Source organism: Hydractinia symbiolongicarpus, chromosome 1 (genome assembly GCF_029227915.1).
Source record: "Hydractinia symbiolongicarpus strain clone_291-10 chromosome 1, HSymV2.1, whole genome shotgun sequence".
Classification (NCBI taxonomy): Eukaryota; Metazoa; Cnidaria; class Hydrozoa; order Anthoathecata; family Hydractiniidae; genus Hydractinia; species Hydractinia symbiolongicarpus.
This window is the reverse complement of record NC_079875.1, coordinates 21,450,781-21,466,401: the sequence shown is the minus strand read 5'-3', so window position 1 is coordinate 21,466,401 and position 15,621 is coordinate 21,450,781. Positions and strand designations below refer to the sequence as shown.

At 45.7% G+C, this 15,621-nt stretch overlaps 1 long non-coding RNA gene across 2 annotated transcripts; it reads right to left on the bottom strand.

Moving 5' to 3' along the window:
• Nucleotides 1-3,396: 3,396 nt before the first annotated feature.
• Nucleotides 3,397-14,566, bottom strand: LOC130645691 (uncharacterized). 2 transcript variants are annotated; one of them, XR_008982722.1, is made up of 3 exons: nt 14,371-14,566; nt 12,314-12,391; nt 3,397-3,420 (listed from the first exon to the last, which is right to left on the bottom strand). It is a non-coding gene; the product is annotated as an uncharacterized LOC130645691 (long non-coding RNA). The 2 variants fall into 2 exon arrangements; XR_008982723.1 differs by lacking the exon at nt 3,397-3,420 and adding an exon at nt 4,401-4,511.
• Between the last annotated feature and the right edge of the window lie 1,055 nt (nt 14,567-15,621).

Here is a 15,621-nt window from a genome sequence, read left to right as displayed (position 1 = left end):
TGAGGCCTTTATTGGACTGCAAAAGGTCATATTACAGCCTTTATAGGACTTTGCACGTAGTTAAAAGTGTTCTAAGGCGACAGAGCTAATGAAAACGACTTAGGACGTTTTATCGCATTGAGACTGGAACGACTAGTCCAATGGTAACCGGCGAAAGCAGCTAAAACCGCGTGATTAAAGTGTGCGGCCTTTATTAGACTGCAAATGGCCATATTAGTGTCTTTATAGGACTGTGTACGTAGTTAAGAGCGTTGTAAGGCGACGGCACTAATGAAAACGACTTGGGACGTTGTAGGGCCTTCAGACTTGAAGGACTAGTCCAATGGTAACCTGCGCAGACAGGTGAAACCACGTGATTTACATGTGAGGCTTTTATTATACTGCAAAAGGCCATATTACGGTCTTTATAGGACTCTGCCCGTAGTTAAGAGTGTTCTAAGGCCAGGGCGCTAAGGAGAACCACTTAGAACGTTGTGGTGCATTGAGACTAAAAGGAACAGTCCAATGGTAACCTGCGCAGGCAGATAGAACCACGTGATTTACGTGTGAGGCCTTTATTAGACTGGAAAAGGGCATATTATAGCCTTTGTAGGACGATGCACGTAGTTAAGAATGTTCTAAAGCGACGGCGCTAAAGAAAACGACTTGGGACGTTGAATCGTATTGAGACTGGAACGACTAGCCCAATGGTAACCTGCAAAAGCAGCTAAAACCGCGTGATTAAAGTGTGCGCCTTTATTAGACTGCAAAAGGCCATACTACGGTCTTTATAGGACTGTGCACGTAGTTAAGAGTGTTCTTAAGCCAAGGCGCTAAGGAAAACGACTTGGGACGTTGTAGCACATTGAGACTGGAAGGAATAGTCCAATGGTAACATGCGCAGGCAACTCAAACCGCGTGATTTTAGTGTGCGGCCTTTATAAGACTGCAAAAGGCCATACTGCGGTCTTTATAGGACTGTGCACGTAGTTAAGAGTGTTCTAAGGCCACGGCGCTAAGGAGAACCAGTTGGAACGTTCTGGTGCATTGGGACTGGAACGACTAGTCCAATGATAACCGGCGTAGGCGGCTAAAACCACGTGATTTAAGTGTGCGGCCTTTATAAGACTGCAAAAGGCCATGCTACGGTCTTCATAGGACTGTGCACGTAGTTAAGAGTGTTCTAAGGCCACGGCGCTAAGGAGAACCAGTTGGAACGTTCTGGTGCATTGGGACTGGAACGACTAGTCCAATGATAACCGGCGTAGGCAGCTAAAACTACGTGATTTATGTATGAGGCCTTTATTAGACTTCAAAAGGCCATATTACAGCCTTTATAGGACTGTGCACGTAGTTAAGAGTGTTCTAAAGCCACGGCGCTAAGGAAAACGACTTGGGACGTTGTAGCACATTGAGACTGGAAGGAATAGTCCAATGGTAACATGCGCAGGCAACTCAAACCGCGTGATTTAAGTGTGCGGCCTTTATAAGACTGCAAAAGGCCATACTACGGTCTTTATAGGACTGTGCACGTAGTTAAGAGTGTTCTAAGGCCACGGCGCTAAGCAGAACCAGTTGGAACGTTGTAGCGCATTGAGACTGGAAGGACTAGTCCAATGGTAACCTGCGCGGACAGGTGAAACCACGTGATTTACGTGTGAGGCCTTTATTAGACTGCAAAAGCCCATATTATAGCCTTTATAGGGCTGTGCACGTAGTTAAGAGTGTTCTAAGGCGACGACACTAATGAAAACGACTTGGAGCGTTGTAGTAAATTGGGACTGGAACGACTAGTCCAATGGTAACCGGTGCAGGCAGCTGAAACCAGGTGATTTACGTGTGCGGCCTTTATTGGACTGCAAAAGGCCATATTAAGGTCTCTATAGGACTCTGCCCGTAGTTAAGAGTGTTCTAAGGCCAGGGCGGTAAGGAGAACCACTTAGAACGTTGTGGTGCATTGAGACTAAAAGGAACAGTCCAATGGTAACCTGCGCAGGCAGATGGAACCACGTGATTTACGTGTGAGGCTATATTGGACTTCAAAAGGCCATATTACAGCCTTTATAGGACTGTGCACGTAGTTAAGAGTGTTCTAAAGCCACGGCGCTAAGGAAAACGACTTGGGACGTTGTAGCACATTGAGACTGGAAGGAATAGTCCAATGGTAACATGCGCAGGCAACTCAAACCGCGTGATTTTAGTGTGCGGCCTTTATAAGACTGCAAAAGGCCATATTACAGCCTTTATAGGGCTGTGCACGTAGTTAAGAGTGTTCTAAGGCGACGGCACTAATGAAAACGACTTGAGATGTTGTAGTGCATTGAGACTGGAACGACTAGTCCAATGGTAACCTGCGCAGGCAGATGGAACCTCGTGATTTACGTGTGAGGTCTTTATTTGACTGCAAAAGGTCATATTGCAGCCTTTATAGGACTGTGCACGTAGTTAAGAGTGTTGTAAGGCGACGGCGCTAATGAAAACGACTTGGGACGTTGTAGGGCATTAAGACTTGAAGGACTAGTCCAATGGTAACCTGCGCAGACAGGTGAAACCACGTGATTTACGTGTGAGGCTTTTATTATACTGCAAAAGGCCATACTACGGTCTTTATAGGACTGTGCACGTAGTTAAGAGTGTTCTTAAGCCAAGGCGCTAAGGAAAACGACTTGGGACGTTGTAGCACATAGACTGGAAGGAATAGTCCAATGGTAACATGCGCAGGCAACTCAAACCGCGTGATTTAAGTGTGCGGCCTTTATAAGACTGCAAAAGGCCATACTACGGTCTTTATAGGACTGTGCACGTAGTTAAGAGTGTTCTAAGGCCACGGCGCTAAGGAGAACCAGTTGGAACGTTCTGGTGCATTGGGACTGGAACGACTAGTCCAATGATAACCGGCGTAGGCGGCTAAAACCACGTGATTTAAGTGTGCGGCCTTTATAAGACTGCAAAAGGCCATGCTACGGTCTTTATAGGACTGTGCACGTAGTTAAGAGTGTTCTAAGGCCACGGCGCTAAGGAGAACCAGTTGGAACGTTCTGGTGCATTGGGACTGGAAGGACTAGTCCAATGATAACCGGCGTAGGCAGCTAAAACTACGTGATTTATGTATGAGGCCTTTATTAGACTTCAAAAGGCCATATTACAGCCTTTATAGGACTGTGCACGTAGTTAAGAGTGTTATAAAGCCACGGCGCTAAGGAAAACGACTTGGGACGTTGTAGCACATTGAGACTGGAAGGAATAGTCCAATGGTAACATGCGCAGGCAACTCAAACCGCGTGATTTAAGTGTGCGGCCTTTATAAGACTGCAAAAGGCCATACTACGGTCTTTATAGGACTGTGCACGTAGTTAAGAGTGTTCTAAGGCCACGGCGCTAAGAAGAACCAGTTGGAACGTTGTAGCGCATTGAGACTGGAAGGACTAGTCCAATGGTAACCTGCGCGGACAGGTGAAACCACGTGATTTACGTGTGAGGCCTTTATTAGACTGCAAAAGCCCATATTACAGCCTTTATAGGGCTGTGCACGTAGTTAAGAGTGTTCTAAGGCGACGACACTAATGAAAACGACTTGGAGCGTTGTAGTAAATTGGGACTGGAAGGAATAGTCCAATGGTAAGCTGCGCAGGCAGATGAAACCACGTGATTTACGTGTGAGGTCTTTGTTAGACTGCAAAAGGCCATATTACGGTCTTCATAGGACTGTGCACGTAGTTAAGAGTGTTCTAAGGCCACGGCGCTAAGGAGAACCACTTGGAACGTTGTAGTGCATTGAGACTGGAAAGAATAGTCCAATGGTAACCTGTGCAGGGAGATGGAACTACGTGATTTACGTGTGAGGCTATATTAGACTTCAAAAGGCCATATTACAGCCTTTATAGGACTGTGCACGTAGTTAAGAGTGTTCTAAAGCCACGGCGCTAAGGAAAACGACTTGGGACGTTGTAGCACATTGAGACTGGAAGGAATAGTCCAATGGTAACATGCGCAGGCAACTCAAACCGCGTGATTTTAGTGTGCGGCCTTTATAAGACTGCAAAAGGCCATATTACAGCCTTTATAGGGCTGTGCACGTAGTTAAGAGTGTTCTAAGGCGACGGCACTAATGAAAACGACTTGAGATGTTGTAGTGCATTGAGACTGGAACGACTAGTCCAATGGTAACCTGCGCAGGCAGATGGAACCTCGTGATTTACGTGTGAGGTCTTTATTTGACTGCAAAAGGTCATATTGCAGCCTTTATAGGACTGTGCACGTAGTTAAGAGTGTTGTAAGGCGACGGCGCTAATGAAAACGACTTGGGACGTTGTAGGGCATTAAGACTTGATGGACTGGTCCAATGGTAACCTGCGCAGACAGGTGAAACCACGTGATTTACGTGTGAGGCTTTTATTATACTGCAAAAGGCCATATTACGGTCTTTATAGGACGATGCACGTAGTTAAGAGTGTTCTAAAGCGACGGCGCTAAGGAAAACGACTTGGGACGTTGTGGCACATTGAGACTGGAACGACTAGTCCAATGGTAACCTGCAAAAGCAGCTAAAACCGCGTGATTAAAGTGTGCGGCCTTTATTAGACTGCAAAAGGCCATATTAGGGTCTTTATAGGACTGTGCACGTAGTTAAGATTGTTCTAAGGCCACGGCGCTAAGGAGAACCACTTGGAACGTTGTAGTGCATTGAGACTGGAATGAATAGTCCAATAGTAAACTGCGAAGGCAGAGGAAACCACGTGATTTACGTGTGAGGCCTTTATTACATTGCATAAGGCCATATTACAGCCTTCATAGGACAATGCACGTAGTTAAGAGTGTTCTAAAGCCACGGCGCAAAGGAAAACGACTTGGGACGTTGTAGCACATTGAGACTGGAAAGACTAGTCCAATGGTAACCGGCGCAGGCAACTCAAACTGCGTAATTTAAGTGTGCGGCCTTTATTAGACTGCAAAAGGCCAAACTAAGGCCTTTAAAGGGCGCGCACGTAAATCAAGCGGTTTCAGCTGCCTGCGCCGGTTACCATTACTTCCAGTCTCAATGCGCTACAACGTCCCAAGTTGCTTTCTTTAGCGCCGTTTCCTGACAACACATTTAACTATGTGCATCGTCCAATAAAGGCCGGAATATGGCTTTATGCAGTCTAATAAAGGCCTCTCACGTAAGTCACGTGGTTCCATCTGCCCGCGCAGGTTACCATTGCACTGTTTCTTCCAATCTCAATGCACTACAACGTTTCAAGTGGTTCTCTTTAGCGCCGTGGCCTTAGAACTCTCTTAACTACGTGCACAGCCCTATAACGACGGAAATATGGCCTTTTGCAGTCTAATACAGGCCTAACACGTAAATCACGTGGTTTTACCTGTCTGCGCAGGTTACCATTGGACTAGTCTTTCTAGTCTCAGTGTGCTACAACGTCCCAAGTTGTTTTCCTTAGCGCCGTGGCTTTAGAACACTCTTAACTGCGTGCACAGTCCTATAAAGGCTGTAATATGGCTTTTTGCAGTCAAATAAAGACCTCACACGTAAATCACGAGGTTCCATCTGCCTCCGCAGTTTACCATTGGACTAGTCGTTCCAGTCTCAATGCGCTACAACATCCGAAGTCGTTTTCATTAGTGCCGTCGCCTTAGAACACTCTTAACTACGTGCACAGCCCTATAAAGGCTGTAATATGGCCTTTTTCAGTCTAATAAAGGCCTCACACGTAAATCACGTGGTTTCACCTGTCTGCTTCAAGTCTCAATGTGGTACAACGTCCCAAGTCGTTTTCCTTAGCGCCGTCGCTTTACAACACTCTTAACTACGTGCATCTTCCTATAAAGGCTGTAATATGGCCTTTTGCAGTCTAATAAAGGCCTCACACGTAAATCACGTGGTTTCACCTGCCTGCGCAGCTTACCATTGGACTATTCCTTCCAGTCTATTTGCACTACAACGATCCAAGTAGTTCTCTTTAGCGCCGTGGCCTTAGAACACTCTTAACTACGTGCATCGTCCTATAAAGGCTGTAATATGGCCTTTTGCAGTCTAATAAAGGCCTCACACGTAAATCACGTGGTTTCACCTGGCTGCGCAGGTTACCATTGGACTATTCCTTTCAGTCTCAAAGCACTACAACGTTCCAACTGGTTTTCCTTAGCGCCGTGGCCTTAGAACTCTCTTAACTACGTGCACAGTCCTATAAAGACCGTAGTATGGCCTTTTGCAGTCTTATAAAGGCCGCACACTTAAATCACGCGGTTTGAGTTGCCTGCGCCGGTTACCATTGGACTAGCCTTTCCAGTCTCAGTGTGCTACAACGTCCCAAGTTGTTTTCCTTAGCGCCGTGGCTTTAGAACACTCTTAACTGCGTGCACAGTCCTATAAAGGCTGTAATACGGCCTTTTGCAGTCAAATAAAGACCTCACACGTAAATCACGAGGTTCCATCTGCCTGCGCAGGTTACCATTGGACTAGTTGTTCCAGTCTCAATGCGCTACTGCATTTCAAGTCGTTTTCATTAGTGCAGTCGCCTTAGAACACTTTTAACTACGTGCACAGCCCTATAAAGGCTGTAATATTGCCTTTTGCAGTCTAATAAAGACCTCACACGTAAATCACGAGGTTCCATCTGCCTGCGCAGGTTACCATTGGACTAGTCCTTCAAGTCTCAATGTGGTACAACGTTCCAAGTGGTTTTCCTTAGCGCCGTCGCTTTTCAACACTCTTAACTACGTGCATCGTCCTATAAAGGCTGTAATATGGCCTTTTGAAGTCTAATAAAGGCCTCACACGTAAATCACGTGGTTTCACCTGCCTGCACAGCTTACCATTGGACTATTCATTCCAGTGTCATTGCACTACAACGTTCCAAGTAGTTCTCGTTAGCGCCGTGGCCTTAAAACACTCTTAATTACGTGTAGAGTCCTATAAAGACCGTAGTATGGCCTTTTGCAGTCTAATAAAGGCCTCACACGTAAATCACGTGGTTTCACCTGTCTGCTTCAAGTCTCAGTGTGTTACAACGTCCCAAGTCGTTTTCCTTAGCGCCATCGCTTTACAACACTCTTACTTACGTGCACATCCCTATGACGACCGTATTATGGCCTTTTGCAGCCCAATAAAGACCTCACACGTAAATCACGTGGTTTTAGCTGCTTTTGCAGTTTACCATTGGACTAGTCGTTCCAGTATCATTGCGATTCAACGTCCCAAGTCGTTTTCATTAGCTCCGTCGCCTTAGAACACTCTTAACTACGTGCACAGTCCTATAAATGCTGTAATATGACCTTTTGCAGTCTAATAAAGGCCTCACACTTAAATCACGCAATTTGAGTTGCCTGCGCCGGTTACCATTGGACTAGTCCTTCAAGTCTCAATGTGGTAGAACGTCGCAAGTCGTTTTCCTTAGCGCCGTCGCTTTACAACACTCTTAACTACGTGCATCGTCCTATAAAGGCTGTAATATGGCCTTTTGCAGTCTAATAAAGGCCTCACACGTAAATCACGTGGTTTCATCTGCCTGCGCAGCTTACCATTGGACTATTCCTTCCAGTCTCAAAGCACTACAACGCTCCAACTGGTTCTCTTTAGCGCCGTGGCATTAGAACACTCTTAACTACGTGCACAGTCCTATAAAGACTGTAGTATGGCCTTTTGCAGTCTAATAAAGACCTTACACGTAAATCACATGGTTTCATCTGCCTGCGCAGCTTACCATTGGACTAGTCTTTCCAGTCTCAATGTGCTACAACGTCCCAAGTCGTTTTCCTTAGCGCCGTGGCTTTAGAACACTCTTAACTGCGTGCACAGTCCTATAAAGGCTATAATATGGCCTTTTGTAGTCAAATAAAGACCTCACACGTAAATCACGAGGTTCCATCTGCCTGCGCAGGTTATCATTGGACTAGTCGTTCCAGTCTCAATGCGCTACAACATCCCCAGTCGTTTTCATTAGTGCCGTCGCCTTAGAACACTCTTAACTAGGTGCACAGCCCTATAAAGGCTGTAACATGGCCTTTTGCAGTCTAATAAAGGCCTCACACGTAAATCACGTGGTTTCACCTGTCTGCGCAGGTTACCATTGGACTAGTCCTTCAAGTCTCAATGTGATACAACGTCCCAAGTCGTTTTCCTTAGCGCCATCGCTTTACAACACTCTTAACTACGTGCATCGTCCTATAAAGGCTGTAATATGGCCTTTTGCAGTCTAATAAAGACCTCACACGTAAATCACGAGGGTCCATCTGCCTGCACAGCTTACCATTGGACTATTCCTTCCAGTCTCATTGCACTACAACGTTCCAAGTTGTTTTCCTTAGCGCCGTGGCTTTAGAACACTCTTAACTGCGTGCACAGTCCTATAAAGGCTGTAATATGGCCTTTTGCAGTCAAATAAAGACCTCACACGTAAATCACGAGGTTGCATCTGCCTGCGCAGCTTACCATTGGACTAGTCCTTCAAGTCTCAATGTGGTACAACGTCCCAAATCATTTTCCTTAGCGCCATCGCTTTACAACACTCTTAACTACGTGCATCGTCCTATAAAGACTGTAATATGGCCTTTTGCAGTCTAATAAAGGCCTCACACGTAAATCACGTGGTTTCATCTGCCTGCGCAGCTTACCATTGAACTATTCCTTCCAGTCTCAAAGCACTACAACGTTCCAACTGGTTTTCCTTAGCGCCGTGGCCTTAGAACTCTCTTAACTACGTGCACAGTCCTATAAAGACCGTAGTATGGCCTTTTGCAGTCTTATAAAGGCCGCACACTTAAATCACGCAGTTTGAGTTGCCTGCGCCGGTTACCATTGGAATATTTCTTCCATTGTCAATGCACTACAACGTCCCAAGTCTTCTTCATTAGCGCCGTTGCCTTAGAACACTCTTAACTACGTGCACAGTGCTATAAAGACCGTAATATGGCCTTTTGCAGTCTAATAAAGGACGCACACTTAAATCACGCCGCTCCATCTCCCTGCGCAGGTTACCATTGGACTATTCCTTCCAGTCTCAATGCACTACAACTTTCAAAGTGGTTTTCCTTAGCGCCATGGCCTTAGAACACTCTTAACTACGCGCACAGTGCTATAAAGACCGTAATGTGGCCTTTTGCAGTCTAATAAAGGCCTCACGCATAAACCACGTGGTTTCATCTGCCTGCGCAGCTTACCATTGGACTAGTCTTTCCAGTCTCAATGTGCTACAACGTCCCAAGTCGTTTTCCTTAGCGCCGTGGCTTTAGAACACTCTTAACTGCGTGCACAGTCCTATAAAGGCTGTAATATGGCCTTTTGGAGTCAAATAAAGACCTCACACGTAAATCACGAGGTTCCATCTGCCTGCGCAGGTTATCATTGGACTAGTCGTTCCAGTCTCAATGCGCTACAACATCCCAAGTAGTTTTCATTAGTGCCGTCGCCTTAGAACACTCTTAACTACGTGCACAGTCCTATAAAGGCTGTAATATGACCTTTTGCAGTCAAATAAAGACCTCACACGTAAATCACGAGGTTCTATCTGCCTGCGCAGGTTACCAATTGACTATTCCTTCCAGTCTCAATGCACAACAACGTTCCAAGTGGTTCTCCTTAGCGCCGTGGCCTCAGAACTCTCTTAATTACGTGCACAGCCCTATGACGACCGTATTATGGCCTTTTGCAGCCCAATAAAGACCTCACACGTAAATCACGTGGTTTTAGCTGCTTTTGCAGTTTACCATTGGACTAGTCGTTCCAGTATCATTGCGATTCAACGTCCCAAGTCGTTTTCATTAGCTCCGTCGCCTTGGAACACTCTTAACTACGTGCATAGTCCTATAAATGCTGTAAAATGACCTTTTGCAGTCTAATAAAGGCCTCACACTTAAATCACGCAATTTGAGTTGCCTGCGCCGGTTACCATTGGACTAGTCCTTCAAGTCTCAATGTGGTAGAACGTCCCAAGTCGTTTTCCTTAGCGCCGTCGCTTTACAACACTCTTAACTACGTGCATCGTCCTATAAAGGCTGTAATATGGCCTTTTGCAGTCTAATAAAGACCTCACACGTAAATCACGAGGTTCCATCTGCCTGCACAGCTTACCATTGGACTATTCCTTCCAGTCTCATTGCACTACAACGTTCCAAGTTGTTTTCCTTAGCGCCGTGGCTTTAGAACACTCTTAACTGCGTGCACAGTCCTATAAAGGCTGTAATATGGCCTTTTGCAGTCAAATAAAGACCTCACACGTAAATCACGAGGTTGCATCTGCCTGCGCAGCTTACCATTGGACTAGTCCTTCAAGTCTCAATGTGGTACAACGTCCCAAATCATTTTCCTTATCGCCATCGCTATACAACACTCTTAACTACGTGCATCGTCCTATAAAGGCTGTAATATGGCCTTTTGCAGTCTAATAAAGGCCTCACACGTAAATCACGTGGTTTCATCTGCCTGCGCAGCTTACCATTGAACTATTCCTTCCAGTCTCAAAGCACTACAACGTTCCAACTGGTTTTCCTTAGCGCCGTGGCCTTAGAACTCTCTTAACTACGTGCACAGTCCTATAAAGACCGTAGTATGGCCTTTTGCAGTCTTATAAAGGCCGCACACTTAAATCACGCAGTTTGAGTTGCCTGCGCCGGTTACCATTGGAATATTTCTTCCATTGTCAATGCACTACAACGTCCCAAGTCTTCTTCATTAGCGCCGTTGCCTTAGAACACTCTTAACTACGTGCACAGTGCTATAAAGACCGTAATATGGCCTTTTGCAGTCTAATAAAGGACGCACACTTAAATCACGCCGCTCCATCTCCCTGCGCAGGTTACCATTGGACTATTCCTTCCAGTCTCAATGCACTACAACTTTCAAAGTGGTTTTCCTTAGCGCCATGGCCTTAGAACACTCTTAACTACGTGCACAGTGCTATAAAGACCGTAATGTGGCCTTTTGCAGTCTAATAAAGGCCTCACGCATAAATCACGTGGTTTCATCTGCCTGCGCAGCTTACCATTGGACTAGTCTTTCCAGTCTCAATGTGCTACAACGTCCCAAGTCGTTTTCCTTAGCGCCGTGGCTTTAGAACACTCTTAACTGCGTGCACAGTCCTATAAAGGCTGTAATATGGCCTTTTGCAGTCAAATAAAGACCTCACACGTAAATCACGAGGTTCCATCTGCCTGCGCAGGTTATCATTGGACTAGTCGTTCCAGTCTCAATGCGCTACAACATCCCAAGTCGTTTTCATTAGTGCCGTCGCCTTAGAACACTCTTAACTACGTGCACAGTCCTATAAAGGCTGTAATATGACCTTTTGCAGTCAAATAAAGACCTCACACGTAAATCACGAGGTTCTATCTGCCTGCGCAGGTTACCAATTGACTATTCCTTCCAGTCTCAATGCACAACAACGTTCCAAGTGGTTCTCCTTAGCGCCGTGGCCTCAGAACTCTCTTAATTACGTGCACAGCCCTATGACGACCGTATTATGGCCTTTTGCAGCCCAATAAAGACCTCACACGTAAATCACGTGGTTTTAGCTGCTTTTGCAGTTTACCATTGGACTAGTCGTTCCAGTATCATTGCGATTCAACGTCCCAAGTCGTTTTCATTAGCTCCGTCGCCTTAGAACACTCTTAACTACGTGCACAGTCCTATAAATGCTGTAAAATGACCTTTTGCAGTCTAATAAAGGCCTCACACTTAAATCACGCAATTTGAGTTGCCTGCGCCGGTTACCATTGGACTAGTCCTTCAAGTCTCAATGTGGTAGAACGTCCCAAGTCGTTTTCCTTAGCGCCGTCGCTTTACAACACTCTTAACTACGTGCATCGTCCTATAAAGGCTGTAATATGGCCTTTTGCAGTCTAATAAAGGCCTCACACGTAAATCACGTGGTTTCATCTGCCTGCGCAGCTTACCATTGGACTATTCCTTCCAGTCTCAAAGCACTACAACGCTCCAACTGGTTCTCTTTAGCGCCGTGGCATTAGAACACTCTTAACTAAGTGCACAGCCCTATAAAGGCTGTAACATGGCCTTTTGCAGTCTAATAAAGGCCTCACACGTAAATCACGTGGTTTCACCTGTCTGCGCAGGTTACCATTGGACTAGTCCTTCAAGTCTCAATGTGATACAACGTCCCAAGTCGTTTTCCTTAGCGCCATCGCTTTACAACACTCTTAACTACGTGCATCGTCCTATAAAGGCTGTAATATGGCCTTTTGCAGTCTAATAAAGACCTCACACGTAAATCACGAGGTTCCATCTGCCTGCGCAGGTTATCATTGGACTAGTCGTTCCAGTCTCAATGCGCTACAACATCCCAAGTCGTTTTCATTAGTGCCGTCGCCTTAGAACACTCTTAACTACGTGCACAGCCCTATAAAGGCTGTAACATGGCCTTTTGCAGTCTAATAAAGGCCTCACACGTAAATCACGTGGTTTCACCTGCCTGCGCAGCTTACCATTGGACTATTCCTTCCAGTCTATTTGCACTACAACGTTCCAAGTAGTTCTCTTTAGCGCCGTGGCCTTAGAACACTCTTAACTACGTGCATCGTCCTATAAAGGCTGTAATATGGCCTTTTGCAGTCTAATAAAGGCCTCACACGTAAATCACGTGGTTTCACCTGGCTGCGCAGGTTACCATTGGACTATTCCTTTCAGTCTCAAAGCACTACAACGTTCCAACTGGTTTTCCTTAGCGCCGTGGCCTTAGAACTCTCTTAACTACTTGCACAGTCCTATAAAGACCGTAGTATGGCCTTTTGCAGTCTTATAAAGGCCGCACACTTAAATCACGCGGTTTGAGTTGCCTGCGCCGGTTACCATTGGACTAGCCTTTCCAGTCTCAGTGTGCTACAACGTCCCAAGTTGTTTTCCTTAGCGCCGTGGCTTTAGAACACTCTTAACTGCGTGCACAGTCCTATAAAGGCTGTAATACGGCCTTTTGCAGTCAAATAAAGACCTCACACGTAAATCACGAGGTTCCATCTGCCTGCGCAGGTTACCATTGGACTAGTTGTTCCAGTCTCAATGCGCTACTGCATCCCAAGTCGTTTTCATTAGTGCAGTCGCCTTAGAACACTTTTAACTACGTGCACAGCCCTATAAAGGCTGTAATATTGCCTTTTGCAGTCTAATAAAGACCTCACACGTAAATCACGAGGTTCCATCTGCCTGCGCAGGTTACCATTGGACTAGTCCTTCAAGTCTCAATGTGGTACAACGTTCCAAGTAGTTTTCCTTAGCGCCGTCGCTTTTCAACACTCTTAACTACGTGCATCGTCCTATAAAGGCTGTAATATGGCCTTTTGAAGTCTAATAAAGGCCTCACACGTAAATCACGTGGTTTCACCTGCCTGCACAGCTTACCATTGGACTATTCATTCCAGTGTCATTGCACTACAACGTTCCAAGTAGTTCTCCTTAGCGCCGTGGCCTTAAAACACTCTTAACTACGTGTAGAGTCCTATAAAGACCGTAGTATGGCCTTTTGCAGTCTAATAAAGGCCTCACACGTAAATCACGTGGTTTCACCTGTCTGCTTCAAGTCTCAATGTGTTACAACGTTCCAAGTCGTTTTCCTTAGCGCCATCGCTTTACAACACTCTTACTTACGTGCACAGCCCTATGACGACCGTATTATGGCCTTTTGCAGCCCAATAAAGACCTCACACGTAAATCACGTGGTTTTAGCTGCTTTTGCAGTTTACCATTGGACTAGTCGTTCCAGTATCATTGCGATTCAACGTCCCAAGTCGTTTTCATTAGCTCTGTCGCCTTAGAACACTCTTAACTACGTGCACAGTCCTATAAATGCTGTAATATGACCTTTTGCAGTCTAATAAAGGCCTCACACTTAAATCACGCAATTTGAGTTGCCTGCGCCGGTTACCATTGGACTAGTCCTTCAAGTCTCAATGTGGTAGAACGTCCCAAGTCGTTTTCCTTAGCGCCGTCGCTTTACAACACTCTTAACTACGTGCATCGTCCTATAAAGGCTGTAATATGGCCTTTTGCAGTCTAATAAAGGCCTCACACGTAAATCACGTGGTTTCATCTGCCTGCGCAGCTTACCATTGGACTATTCCTTCCAGTCTCAAAGCACTACAACGCTCCAACTGGTTCTCTTTAGCGCCGTGGCATTAGAACACTCTTAACTACGTGCACAGTCCTATAAAGACTGTAGTATGGCCTTTTGCAGTCTAATATAGACCTTACACGTAAATCACGTGGTTTCATCTGCCTGCGCAGCTTACCATTGGACTAGTCTTTCCAGTCTCAATGTGCTACAACGTCCCAAGTCGTTTTCCTTAGCGCCGTGGCTTTAGAACACTCTTAACTGCGTGCACAGTCCTATAAAGGCTGTAATATGGCCTTTTGTAGTCAAATAAAGACCTCACACGTAAATCACGTGGTTTCACCTGTCTGCGCAGGTTACCATTGGACTAGTCCTTCAAGTCTCAATGTGATACAACGTCCCAAGTCGTTTTCCTTAGCGCCATCGCTTTACAACACTCTTAACTACGTGCATCGTCCTATAAAGGCTGTAATATGGCCTTTTGCAGTCTAATAAAGACCTCACACGTAAATCACGAGGTTCCATCTGCCTGCACAGCTTACCATTAGACTATTCCTTTCAGTCTCATTGCACTACAACGTTCCAAGTTGTTTTCCTTAGCGCCGTGGCTTTAGAACACTCTTAACTGCGTGCACAGTCCTATAAGGCTGTAATATGGCCTTTTGCAGTCAAATAAAGACCTCACACGTAAATCACGAGGTTGCATCTGCCTGCGCAGCTTACCATTGGACTAGTCCTTCAAGTCTCAATGTGGTACAACGTCCCAAATCATTTTCCTTAGCGCCATCGCTTTACAACACTCTTAACTACGTGCATCGTCCTATAAAGACTGTAATATGGCCTTTTGCAGTCTAATAAAGGCCTCACACGTAAATCACGTGGTTTCATCTGCCTGCGCAGCTTACCATTGAACTATTCCTTCCAGTCTCAAAGCACTACAACGTTCCAACTGGTTTTCCTTAGCGCAGTGGCCTTAGAACTCTCTTAACTACGTGCACAGTCCTATAAAGAGCGTAGTATGGCCTTTTGCAGTCTTATAAAGGCCGCACACTTAAATCACGCAGTTTGAGTTGCCTGCGCCGGTTACCATTGGAATATTTCTTCCATTGTCAATGCACTACAACGTCCCAAGTCTTCTTCATTAGCGCCGTTGCCTTAGAACACTCTTAACTACGTGCACAGTGCTATAAAGACCGTAATATGGCCTTTTGCAGTCTAATAAAGGACGCACACTTAAATCACGCCGCTCCATCTCCCTGCGCAGGTTACCATTGGACTATTCCTTCCAGTCTCAATGCACTACAACTTTCAAAGTGGTTTTCCTTAGCGCCATGGCTTTAGAACACTCTTAACTACGCGCACAGTGCTATAAAGACCGTAATGTGGCCTTTTGCAGTCTAATAAAGGCCTCACGCATAAACCACGTGGTTTCATCTGCCTGCGCAGCTTACCATTGGACTAGTCTTTCCAGTCTCAATGTGCTACAACGTCCCAAGTCGTTTTCCTTAGCGCCGTGGCTTTAGAACACTCTTAACTGCGTGCACAGTCCTATAAAGGCTGTAATATGGCCTTTTGCAGTCAAATAAAGACCTCA